General features: G+C 43.2%; 1 protein-coding gene across 5 annotated transcripts in view; it reads left to right on the forward strand.

The window, feature by feature from the left end:
• The window catches only part of LOC106608986 (protein NDRG2), a 72,419-nt gene that overhangs the window by 20,321 nt on the left and 38,984 nt on the right, over positions 1–13,114 (forward strand). The window lies entirely within an intron of this gene.

Below are 13,114 nucleotides of genomic sequence, written 5' to 3' on the forward strand. Positions count from 1 at the left end.
ATGTGAATCACACTGCTGCTCTCTCATTTAGCTATCTGCGCCTTACGGATTGTGGTTATAGTGGATGGCTGTTCACAAATCAAAATTTGTATTTGAACCCAATAATGGTAGAATTCAAGGAGTTTAAGAGGGTGTAAACGATGCTGAATGGTTGTACACAAAGAAGAGCTCTCCAGTAGGTTTACCAAAACATTCAAGGGCCATTTTCTCAAAAGTGAGGTTACAAGTTTATCAACTTTCAAAGCAGAATTACTTTCCCATTGTTCCTCAACTGTAGTGTATATACCATTTTCTAGCTCTGAGTCTTTACTTTTATCCAATGTAAAAAACACGATTGCAAATTTAGCTACATAAGACCGAATCGAGCCGGTCGGTCATATTTGTTGATCTGTGGTGTGTAATGAGGAGGAACCAGACTCTGCACTTGACACATTTATGAAATTACTTGTCCCAGTTACTAATAAGTATTCACCCATTAGGAAGTTGACTGTAAAAACTGTTAAATCCCTGTGGATTGATGAGGCAAAAGGAATGGCAAATAAGTTTGGCTCCACAACCGATTGGCAAACATGCTGCAAATTGAAAAATCATGTTACTATACTGAATAAAAACGAGAATAAACTACACTAAGAAACAAAGATAAATTAAATAAAGAATGATATTAAGAAGCTTAAATGAAATTTTGGGTAAAAAGGCAAACTCAGCTCCATTATTCATTGAATCAGATGGCTCATTTATCACAAAACTCACTGATATTGCCAACTACTTTAATTATTTTTTCATTGGCAAGATTAGCAAACTTAGGCATGACATGCCAGCAACAAATGCTGACACTACACGTCCAAGTATCGAAGTATAACATAGCATTGTAATTTTGAATTCTGTAAATTGAGTGTGGAAGAAGTGAAAAAATGATTGTTGTCTATGAACAATGACAAGCTACCAGGGTTTGACAACTTGGATGGAAAATTACTGAGGATAATAGCGGACGATATTGCCACATCTTCAATCTAAGCCTACTAGAAAGTATGTGACCTCAGGCCTGGAAGGAAGCAAAAGTAATTTTGGTACCCAAGAATAGTAAAGCCCCCTTTACTGGATCAAATAGCCAACCAATCAGCCAGTAAACCAACCTTTAGTAAAGTTTTAGAAAAAAATGTGTTTGACCAGATACAATGCTATTTTACTATAAACAAATTGACAACAGATTTTCAGCACGCTTGTAGGGAAGGACATTCAAAAACCACAGCACTTACACACGACTGATGATTGGCTGCGAGAAATTGATGATAAAAAGATTGTGGGACCTATTTTGTTAAATTTTAGTGAGGCTTTTGACATTATTGATCATAGACTGCTGATGGAAAAACGTATGTGTTATGGCTTTACACCCCCTGCTATATTGTGGATAAAGAGTTACCTGTATAACAGAACGCAGAGGGTGTTCTTTAATGGAAGCGCCTCCAACATAATCCAGTTAGAATCAGGAATTCCCCAGGGCAGCTGTCTAGGCCCCTTACTTTTTTCAATCTTTACTAATGACATGTCACTGGCCTTGAGTAAAGCCAGTGTGACTATGTATGCAGATGACTCAACACTATACATGTCAGCTACTACAGTGAGTGAAGTCACTGCAACACTTAACAAAGACCTGCAGTTAGTTTCAGATTGGGTGGCAAGGAATAAGTTAGTCCTAAATATTCCAAAACTAAAAGCATTGTATTTGAGACAAACCATTTACTAAAGTATGAGCCACAGCTAAATCTTGTAATAAAAAATTTGGAAATTGAGCAAGTTGAGTTGACTTAGAGTAACCCTGGATGGAGTAACCCTGGATTGTACACTGTTATGGTCAAAACATGTTGATACAACAGTAGCTAAGATAGGGGGGAAGTCTGTCCATAATAAAGCGCTTCTCTGACTTTTTAACAACACTATCAACAAGGCAGGTCCTACAGACCCTAGTTTTGTCGCACCTGGACTACTGTTCAGTCATGTGGTCAGGTGCCACAAAGAGGGACCTCAGAAAATCACAATAGGCTCAGAACAGGGCAGCACGGCTGGCCCTTAAATGTACACAGAGAGCTAACATTGATAATATGCATGCAAATCTCTCATGCCTCAAAGTGGAGGAGAGATTGACATCATCATTACTTGTTTTTGTAAGAAGTGTTGACATGCTGAATGCGCCGAGATGTCTGTTTAAACTACTAGCACCAGCTTGGACAGCCATGCATACCCCACAAGACATGCCACCAAAGGTCTCTTCACAATCCCCAAGTCAAGAACAGACTATGGGAGGTGCACAGTACAACATAAAGCAATGGCTACATGGAACTATATTCCACATCAGGTAACTGATACAAGCAGTAGAATTAGATTTTTTTTTAAGATACAAAAACCCTTTATGGAAAAGCGCCAACTGTGAAGAGACACACACAGGCACAGACACACATACTGTAAACATGACAACACACGCACTCTAAACACAAGTGCACATGGATGTTGTATGGTAAATATGTGGTGGCCTGAGGGAACACACTGAATGTGTTGGGTAAGGTGTTATGAAATGTAATGTCATGTAGTATTTTAAACTGTATGTAACTGTCTTATGTTGCTGTACCCCAGGAAGAGTAGCTGCTGCCTGGCAGGCACTAATGGGGATCCATAATAAATACAAATACAAATGGGATGTTGAATGGTTTGAAAGATGTAGGCTGCATATACTGTAGCTTCCCTTTTCCATGTGGTCTACAATTCACGGTTGATCATGTTAACTGCCTGCAAATTCTAATGCATGGACATGACTTATGGATATCAAATTGAACCCTTTCAACCAAATCATTGCTGCTTGAGGCTGATAAGACCAGTTACAGGTTTTTTTTTACAATTGCTAGGACCCATTTCTCAGTACTTATGTAACTTTTTCAAAACTCTTCACACAGTGAGCACAACAGCAGTCTATGTGGGCTAAACTGTGGATCATTTTTCATTGCTTTGGCACAAAATGCATTCAATGACTACATCTTTCAAATTTCATGAATTCTTTTCTCACTCAGACACAACCACCACCAAAACTTCACATGTTTACATACTCTTTTCAAAACTGTTAAACTTAAGTTCAAAACCTAACATAACACAAAATGTAATAAGACAGCAATTTGCTACATTTCTACAGGTATACCGTATTGAAATATATTCCAAATCTTAAAAAGGAAATACTATCAAAACAATTAGACCAACCACAGCTGCTTCCCATTGTAGCTAAACACCTATCCAAGTGTTAGTCTTTCAATTTCATTATCATCTATACAAAAGGGGATATCTTAGGAATAATGCTGTACTGTAATGTAAACATGGACCCAGCCAGAGATAGAGAAGTGGCTGACAGAGGAAGAAGATTGCCAGGGATGAACCAGGCATTCCAAAAGATTATTTCCTAGATGTATTGCCCAAGATGACATAAGATGTGATATGGATAAGAACCTGTGGCCAAATGCAGAAGACAGGGTTGACTAGCAATGCTACGGTATCTGCTGCTCCAGTTTCAACTGTTCTGCCTGCGGCTATGGAAAACCTGACCTGTTCACCGGACGTGCTACCTGTCCCAGACCTGCTGTTTCAACTCTCTAGAGACAGCAGGAGCGGTAGAGATACTCTCAATGATCGGCTATGAAAAGCCAACTGACATTTACTCTTGAGGTGCTGACTTGTTGCACCCTCGACAACTGTGATTATTATTATTTGGCCATGCTGGTCATTTATGAACATCTTGGCCATGTTCTGTTATAATCTCCACCCGGCACAGCCAGAAGAGGACTGGCCACCCCTCATAGCCTGGTTCCTCTCTAGGTTTCTTCCTAGGTTTTGGCCTTTCTAGGGAGTTTTTCCTAGCCACCGTGCTTCTACACCTGCATTGCTTCCTGTTTGGGGTTTTAGGCTGGGTTTCTGTACAGCACTTTGAGATATCAGCTGATGTAAGAAGGGCTATATAAATACATTTGATTTTATTTAGATGGTGTATATAGAAATTCTTGTATTTTGGAATCACTCAAAGCCAAAAAATTACATAAAACATATTGAAGCATATTGTATCATCTCTGATTCATTCCTGTAACATATACTGCAGTGAATTCTAAACAGTAGAGAGGTGTCATTCTTGTTTTTGAAAGACATTTTACAAAAGAAAACATTGTGTAATGCTACCTGTTGTTAGTGTTTTTTAGGTCATTGTTTTATGAGTGAAAAAGTGTGCTTGTTGGGTGACAACCTTTGCTAATGTTATGGAAGAATGAGTTGATTTGAGACATGTATGAAGTGTTTTGTGTCACGCCCTGACCGTAGAGATCCTTATTATTCTCTATGTTTGGTTAGGTCAGGGTGTGACTCGGGTGGGGAAGTCTATGTTTTCTGTTTCTTTGTTTTTAGGCCAGTGTGGTTCCCAATCAGAGGCAGCTGTCTATCGTTGTCTCTGATTGGGAATCATACTTAGGCAGCCTGTTTTCCACCTGTGTTGTTGGGAGGTTATTTTCTGTTTAGTGTCTGTGCCTGACAGAACTGTTCGCTTTACTTTGTTGCTTTTGGTTATTCTTGTTTGAGTGTTTCTTGAATAAAGTATCATGAACACTTACCACGCTGCGCCTTGTGCGCTCTGTGCCTGCGCCCCGCATTTGCCGTGCTAGAGTGAGCATTCAGCCAGGACGGATTGTGCCGGCTCAGCACTCCTGGTCTCCGCTGCGTCTCTTCGGCCCAGGATATCCTGCGCCAGCTCTACGCACGGTATCCCCAGTTCACCAGCACATCCCAGTGCGGCCTGTGCCAGCTCCCTGCACTTGCCGAGCTAAAGTAGGTATCCAACCAGGACGTGTTGTGCCTGCTCCACGCACCCAGCCTCCAGTGATGATCCATGGTCCGAAGCCTCCAGTGATGATCCATGGCCCAGAGCCTGTAGTGATGATCCATGGCACGAAGCCTCCAGTGATAATCCATGGCCCAGAGCCTCCAGTAATAATCCATGGCAAGAAGCCTCCAGTGATGATCCATGGCCCAGAGCCTGTAGGGATGATCCATGGCACAAAGCCTCCAGTGATAATCCATGGCCCGAAGCCTACAGCGTTGATCCATGGCCCGGAGCCTCCAGCGACGATCCATGGCACGAATCCTCCAGTGACGATCCATAGCGCGGAGCCTGTAGCGATGATCCATGGCACGGAGCCTGCAGCGACGGCCCCCGGTCCGGAGCCTCCAGCGACGATCTACGGTCCGGGTTCTCCGGCGACGATCCAGGGTCTGGAGCCTCCGGCGACGATCCACGGTCCAGTTCCACGAAAGGGGGGAGCCCCAAGCGGAGGGGGATCTGCGTCCCGCCCCGGAGCCTCCACCAAGAGGAGATGCCCACCCGGACCCTCCCCTATAGGTTCAGGTTTGTGGCCGGAGTCCGCACCTTTGGGAGTACTGTCACGCCCTGACCGTAGAAATCCTTATTATTCTCTGTTTGGTTAGGTCAGGGTGTGACTCGGGTGGGGAAGTCTATGTTTTCTATTTCTTTGTTTCTGGGCTGAGTGTGGTTCCCAGTCTCTGATTGGGAATCATACTTAGGCAGCCTGTTTTCCACCTGTGTTGTTGGGAGGTTCTTTTCTGTTAAGTGTCTGTGCCTGACGGAACTGTTCGCTTTCGTTTGTTGCTTTTGGTTATTCTTGTTTGAGTGTTTCTTGAATAAAGTATCGTGAACACTTACCATGCTGCGCCTTGGTCCACTTCTTATAACGACAAGCATTACAGTTTTGATAGTTTTAGTGCATTTTGGATGTGAAATTAACTGCTGTGCCAAGCTGGAAGTTGGTTAGGAGAACTGTGTGAAGAGTTTTGAAAAAGTGGCCTAAGTATTGAGAAATGGGTCCTAGCGATTATAAAAACACTAAACGATCCACATGAATTTACAACAGTAAGTGAACAATTTGTGGTTTTTATTGCATTCACTTTTTTGAGAACTGAAAGGATGTCTCGTCAGATGCTGCTGTTGGCTGGAGTTTGTGGTGCGTCCTGGAAACAGAACTGAGAGTATGTGGTATGTCACTAACTTAATTGTGTGTGAGAGAGATGTCTTGGGTTTTGGATACCCAATGGTAATCACACAAATCAATGTTTTCTCTCTCCAAGAAGAAAAATGTTGTGTAGCCTAACCGTTAATACATTATCTCAAACCGTTCCGATTCCACCACCACCTCTGTAGGCCTACTATCAGGCTGCGAATTATGGGGGATCCAGGGGGGCCTCAGCTCCCCTGAATGAGACATTAGCTCCCCTAAATGCAACACAAATCAACTTTGGGGGATGGTCTCTAAATAATGCTAATTTAACCATTCTCCTATTTGTTTAAATGCAGTGGTAAATAGGTTTTACAGTGGTAAATATGAAAATAAAAGCTTCCAAATGAAACAAACATGGCCGCACAATGTCTTCCCTGTCCAACATCCTATCCATTCAGTAGTGCTGAATTTCGGCCTCAGCGGACCTCCTTTAAACGCATAGATTTCCCTTCGTACTTGCTTATTTTTGCCATTTGTTTGCCATGCGCCCTTGATAAAAATAGCCCTTTTCCAATGGATTAGATTTATCCGTTGATTTATCATTGTTTGCTTGTCAGTCAACTGTTTAGCGCGCTCATTGCTTTGTTTTTCACGTGTGCATGGGTATTGGTGTTCTCTGTTCCGTGGCCAGCAGTAGTAGACCATTTTATTTATCTTTATTATTTTCTATCAACATTTGTTTTCTTTCCTGGATCAGCTGATGATGGTTGACAATAGCACTAGACAATTAGCCTACAGCCAGACACCAATTCTTATCCAATCCATTCAACATTAATGACAGTAGGCCTATAGTTGACTCTCTCGGTTAGAAGGATTCGATTTGTTTGCCCATAAACTGTTTTCACGACAGAACATAATTACATTTTATGTAGGCATAGTTACACTTACAGTGCATTTTCAGAGTTTTCCAAGATCCAGGAATCGTACAGGGTTTAAGTTCAGTGTTCTAATTCAATTGTTAAATGCTTAATAATTACAAATAACTCTGGCATAAATGTCATTTATGTAAGGAAAGAAAGGTAGTGTTTTATGTCACATGATCTGTGAAGACTCCAAGCATTGAACTCATGAATTAGGGTGTAAACATGTTTTGATTCAACTCGTGCCTTGATTGTATCACTGTTGATGATATCTGGAAATGTGCATGTACACCCTGTTCCATCTACAGTTGCTAGCCCCAATTCTGACTTGTGGTCTGATATCTGCTTCACTGATTTCTGCTCTTGTAAAAGCCTGGGTTTTCTGTACATTAACACTAGAAGCTTATTACCTAAAATGGATCAATTGAAAGTGTGGGTTCACAGCTCCAATCCAGATGTGTTGGTCATTACTGAGATGTGGTTAAGAAAGAGTGTTTTGAATACTGATGTTAACCTTTCTGGTTATAACCTTTTCGGCAAGACAGATCTTCCAAAGGTGGGGGAGTGGCAATCTTTACCAAGGATCACCTTCAGTGCTCGGTTTTCTCCACCAAGTCTGTCCCCAAACAATTTGATTTGCTGGTTTTAAGCATTAAACTTTAAATAGCTCTTTTCTGACTGTTGCTGGGTGCTATCGTCCTCCATCAGCACCAGCCTGTACCCTACCTGCCCTAAGCCCTCTCCTGGCCCCTTACACTAAGTCTGAATTTGTCCTACTAGGTGACCTAAACTGGGGCATGCTTAAACCACCTGACCAAGTCCTAAAGCAATGGGACTCCCTAAATCTTTCTCAGATTATCACCAATCCCATAAGGTATGACTCCAAACACCCAGGAAAGGCTATTCTCCTTGATGTTATCCTCACAAATAATCCTGATTGGTATCAGTTGGGTGTTTTCTGTAATGACCTTAATGATCACTGTTTTACAGCCTGTGTTCGTAATGGCTGCTCAGTGAAAAGACCTATCGTGATTTGTCATAGACGCTTGCTAAAAAACTGAGCAAGCCTTCCTTCATCAACTGGCCTCTGTAAAATGGTATAGAATCAGCTTGATCCCCTCTGTCGAAGACGCTTGGACCTTCTTTTTTGATATTTTCAGTGGTATTGTTAACAAACATAAAGAAAATGAGAATTAAAAACAGCTTCAGCCCCTGGTTTGACCGTGATCTTGCAGAGTTACTCCACCTCAAGAATTGCATTTGGCGAAAGGCTCGGCACACACATACTCAAGCTGACTAGCTATCGTTCAGGCAAATGAGAAATAAGTGCACTCATGCTATCCGGAAGGTCAAAGTTAATTACTTTAAGGAGCAGTTCTCTCTCTGTGGCTCTAACCCCAAGAAGTTCTGGAAAACGGTTAAAGACCTCGAGACTAAACCCTTCTCCGCACAGCTGCCCATGTCCCTTAATGTTGATGATGTGGTTGTTACTGACAAGAAGCACATGGCTGAGCTCTTTAATCGCCATTTCATTAAGTCAGGATTCCTATTAGACACAGCCATGCCTCCTTGCCCGTCCAAAATTTCCTCATCTCCCACCCCTTCTAATGCGAGTGTAACCGATGTGAAATGGCTAGTTAGTTAGCGGTGGTGTGCGCTAATAGCGTTTCAATCAGTGACGTCACTCGCTCTGAGACCTGAAGTGGTTGTTCCCCTTGCGTTGCAAGGGCCGTGGCTTTTGTGGTGCGATGGGTAACGATGCTTCGGTGGGTGTCAGTTGTTGATGTGTGCAAGGGTCCCTGGTTCGAGCCCGGGTTGGGGCGAAGAGAGGGACGGAACCTACACTGTTACATTGATGCTGTTGACCCGGATCATTGGTTGCTGCGGAAAAGGAGGAGGTCAAAGGGGGGGTGAGTGTAACTGATGTGAAATGGCTAGTTAGTTAGTTAGCGGCGGTGGTGCGCGCTAATAGCGTTTCAATCAGTGACGTCACTCGCTCTGAGACTTGAAGTAGGGTTTCCCTTGCGTTGCAAGGGCAGTGGCTTTTGTGGCGCGATGGGTAACGATGCTTCGGTGGGTGTCAGTTTTTGATGTGTGCGAGGGTCCCTGGTTCGAGCCCGGGTTGGGGCGAAGAGAGGGACGGAACCTACACTGTTACATTGATGCTGTTGACCCGGATCATTGGTTGCTGCGGAAAAGGAGGAGGTCAAAGGGGGGGTGAGTGTAATCGATGTGAAATGGCTAGTTAGTTAGCGGTGGTGCGCGCTAATAGCGTTTCAATCAGTGACGTCACTCGCTCTGAGACTTGAACTAAGGCTTCCCCTTGCGTTGCAAGGGCCACGGCTTTTGTGGCGCGATGGGTAACAATGCTTTGGTGGGTGTCAGTTGTTGATGTGTGCAAGGGTCCCTGGTTCGAGCCCAGGTTGGGGCGAAGAGGGGGACGGAACCTACACTGTTACACGACTATCCCCGATGCTTTTCCCTCTTTTTCCCCTGCCCCGCTACAAAGTTTCTCCCTGCAGGCAGTCCCTGAGTCCGAGGTGCTAAACGAGCTCCTTAAACTTGACCCCCCCAAAAACATCTGGGTCAGATAGTTTAGTCCCTTTCCTCTTTAAGTTTGCTGCCCCTATCGTCACCAAGCATATCTCCAAACTTTTGAACCTCTCCTTTCTGGGGAGGTTCCCATTGCTTGGAAGGCAGCCACAGTTCTTATTTTATTTAAAGGGGGAGATCAAGCTGATCCTAACTGTTATAGGCCTATTTCTATTTTACCCTGTTTATCAAAAGTGTTGGAGAAACATGTCAATAATCATCTGACTGGCTTTCTTGATGTCTGTAGTATTCTCTCGGGTATGCAATCTGGTTTCTGCTCAGGTTATGGATGTGTCACTGCAACCTTAAAGGTCCTCAATGATGTCACCATTGCCCTTGCTTCTAAGCAATATTGTGCTGCTCTTTTTATTGACTTGGCCAAAGCTTTTGATACGCTAGACCATTCCATTCTTGTGGGCCGGCTAAGGAGTATTGGTGTCTCTGAGGGGTCTTTGGCCTGGTTTGCTAACTACCGCTCTCAAAGATTGCAGTGTATAACGTCAGCAAATCTACTGTCCCACCCATTGCCTGTCACCAAGGGAGTACCCCAAGGTTCAATCCTAGGCCCCACGAGCTTCTCAATTTACATCAACAACATAGCTCAGGCAGTAGGAAGCTCTCTCTTCCATTTATATGCAGATGATACAGTCGTATACTCAGCTGGCCCCTCCCCGGATGTTGTGCTAAATGCTCTACAACAAAGCTTTCTTAGTGTCCAACAAGCTTTCTCTACCCTTAACCTTGTTCTGAACACCTCCAAAACAAAGGTAATGTGGTTTGGTAAGAAGAATGCCCCTCTTCCCACAGGTGTTTTTACTACCTCTGAGGGTTTAGAGCTTGAGGTTGTCACCTCATACAAGTACTTGGGAGTATGGCTAGACGGTGCATTGTCCATCTCTCAGCACATATCAAAGCTGCAGGCTAAAGTTAAATCTAGACTTGGTTTCCTCTATCGTACTCGCTCCTCTTTCACCCAAGCTACCAAACTAACCCTGATTCAGATGACCATCCTACCCATGCTAGATTACGGAAACATAATTTATAGATCGGCAGGTAAGGGTGCTCTAGAGCGGCTTGACGTTCTTTACCATTCGGCCATCAGATTTGCCACCTATGCTCCTTATAGGACACATCATTGCACTCTATACTCCTCTGTAAACTGTTCATCTCTGTATACCCGTCGCAAGACCCACTGGTTGATGCTTATTTATAAACCCTTTTAGGCCTCACTCCCCCCTATCTGAGATATCTACTGCAGCCCTCATCCTCCACATACAATAGTTGTTCTGCCAGTCACATTCTGTTCAAAGTCCCCAAAGCACACACATCCCTGGGTCGCTCCTCTTTTCAGTTCGCTGCAGCTAGCGACTGGAATGAGCTGCAACAAACACTCAAACTGGACAGTTTTATCTCAATCTATTCATTCAAAGACTCAATCATGGACACTCTTACTGACAGTTGGGGCTGCTTCGTGAGATGTATTGTTGTCTCTACCTTCTTGACCTTTGAGCTGTTGTCTGTGCCCAATAATGTTTGTACCATGTTTTGTGCTGCTACCATGTTGTGCTGCTACCAATTTGTTGTTATGTTGTGTTTCTAGCATGCTGTGTTGTCATGTAATGCTGACTTGTTATGTTGTTGTCTTAGGGCTCTCTATATTTAGTTTTGTGTTGTCTCTCTTGTTGTGATGTGTTTTGTCCTATATTTATATTGTATTTATTTAATTTTTTTAATCCCAGGCCCCCGTCCCTGCAGGAGGCCTTTTGCCTTTTCGTAGGCCGTCATTCTAAATAAGAATTTGTTCTTAACTGACTTTCCTAGTTAAAGAAAGGTTAAATAATTATATTGAATATAGGCTACCTGTTATGCATGTGTTCATTTGTGTCAAATTGCTTCATCTGAGAGGGTAGGTTACTGGCAGTGGTGTAGGCCTATTAGAGGGTAAAGCAACTAAATGCATTTTTACCATTAAATAATGTATTTATTATTAGGCCCCTAAACCTTTTTCGTGCAATGTACACAATAGAGACCCCTCAAATGTCACTGTAATTCGCACTCTTGACTACTATAAATTCTTTCAAACCCCATTCCCTGTCTGTCACGCCTGCTCCCGCTCTTCCTTCCTCTGGCACTCGAGGGCGCCAGACTCTCCAACATTACGCACTCAAGCCACCTTCAGTACGCACACCTGCCTTTCCCCGTCACGCACATCAGCGCTCATTGGACTCACGTGGATTCAATTACTTGTGTAATTTCCCTATATCTGTCTGTTTCCTAGCTCTGTTCCCTGCTTTGGGATTGTTTGTCATATGTTCTTGTTTTCCCGTGTGCTGATGCTGTTCCTGTCGTGTTCTATGTCCGTACCTGAATAAATGTTTGACTCCCCGTACCTGCTTCTCCTGTCCGGTGTCGATCTTTACAGTCTCGCTTTCCAACCGGGTATCCCTTGACATCCTTCCCGAAATCCTTTGCCTTTCTTTCTCTGTTTTAGTTAAGGTGTGTATCCTTTGGCACATCCCCAAATAGCACGCTGCTTTTCCCCTCAACATATCTGCATCTGTAATAGTGATGGGCCATTCGCGAATGAGTCGGCTCTAAGACCCGGCTCTTGTAAGTGAACATTAGGAGCCGGCCCGCATATCAGAAGAGCCCGAATCTGTCACGGTTGTCATAGGAAGAAGTGGACCAAAGTGCACCGTGTGTGTCGTTCCACATTTTATTTACTCTGTGAAACTATGCAATACCTAAATAAACTGAATAGACAAAACAACAAACCGTGACGCAGAGGAGAAACAAACACTACTCAAAAATAATCACCCACAAAACCCAGGAAGAAACTCCCCTACCTAAGTATGATCTCCAATTAGAGACAACGAGGACCAGCTGCCTCTAATTGGAGATCATCCCAAACAAACCAACATAGAAATAGAATAAACCCCCCTGTCACGTCCTGACCTACTCTACCATAGAAAATAACAGCTTACCATGGTCAGGACATGACCGAATCTATTTATAAAACTCTTTAAAAAATTAAGATATGAATATACAAAAGATTTAAATGAATAGAATTAACTAATTCAAAGAACAAAAAATAAATACAATAATTTAGGCCTAAACGCTCAAGCGCACACACATTCGTTTGACTGTCTGCTCAGACTAACAGCCTCACCTGTTGTTCCTGTCAATCAGACACACAGTGTCAACCAATGAACCAAAGATGCATGAGGGAGTGTCACGTCCTGACCAGTAAAGGGGGTTATTTGTTATTGTAGTTTGGTCAGGACGTGACAGGGGGGTGTTTGTTTTATGTGGTTCGGGGTTTGTTGGGATGTGTGTTTATGTAGAGGGGTGTTTGTTTAGAGTATTCCGGGGTTGTTGGTTATGTTCTATGTATTTTAGTTCTATGCTCTGTCTATGTTGTGTATTTCTTTGTGTTGGCCTGGTATGGCTCTCAATCAGGAACAGCTGTACATCGTTGTTGCTGATTGGGAGTCATACTTAGGTAGCCCTGTTTTCACATGTCCCTTGTGGGAAGTTGTTTTTGCACGGCTAGGGTTAGCCTTAAAATGAGCA

This window comes from Salmo salar, chromosome ssa07, assembly GCF_905237065.1.
Source record: "Salmo salar chromosome ssa07, Ssal_v3.1, whole genome shotgun sequence".
In the NCBI taxonomy this organism is placed as follows: Eukaryota; Metazoa; Chordata; class Actinopteri; order Salmoniformes; family Salmonidae; genus Salmo; species Salmo salar.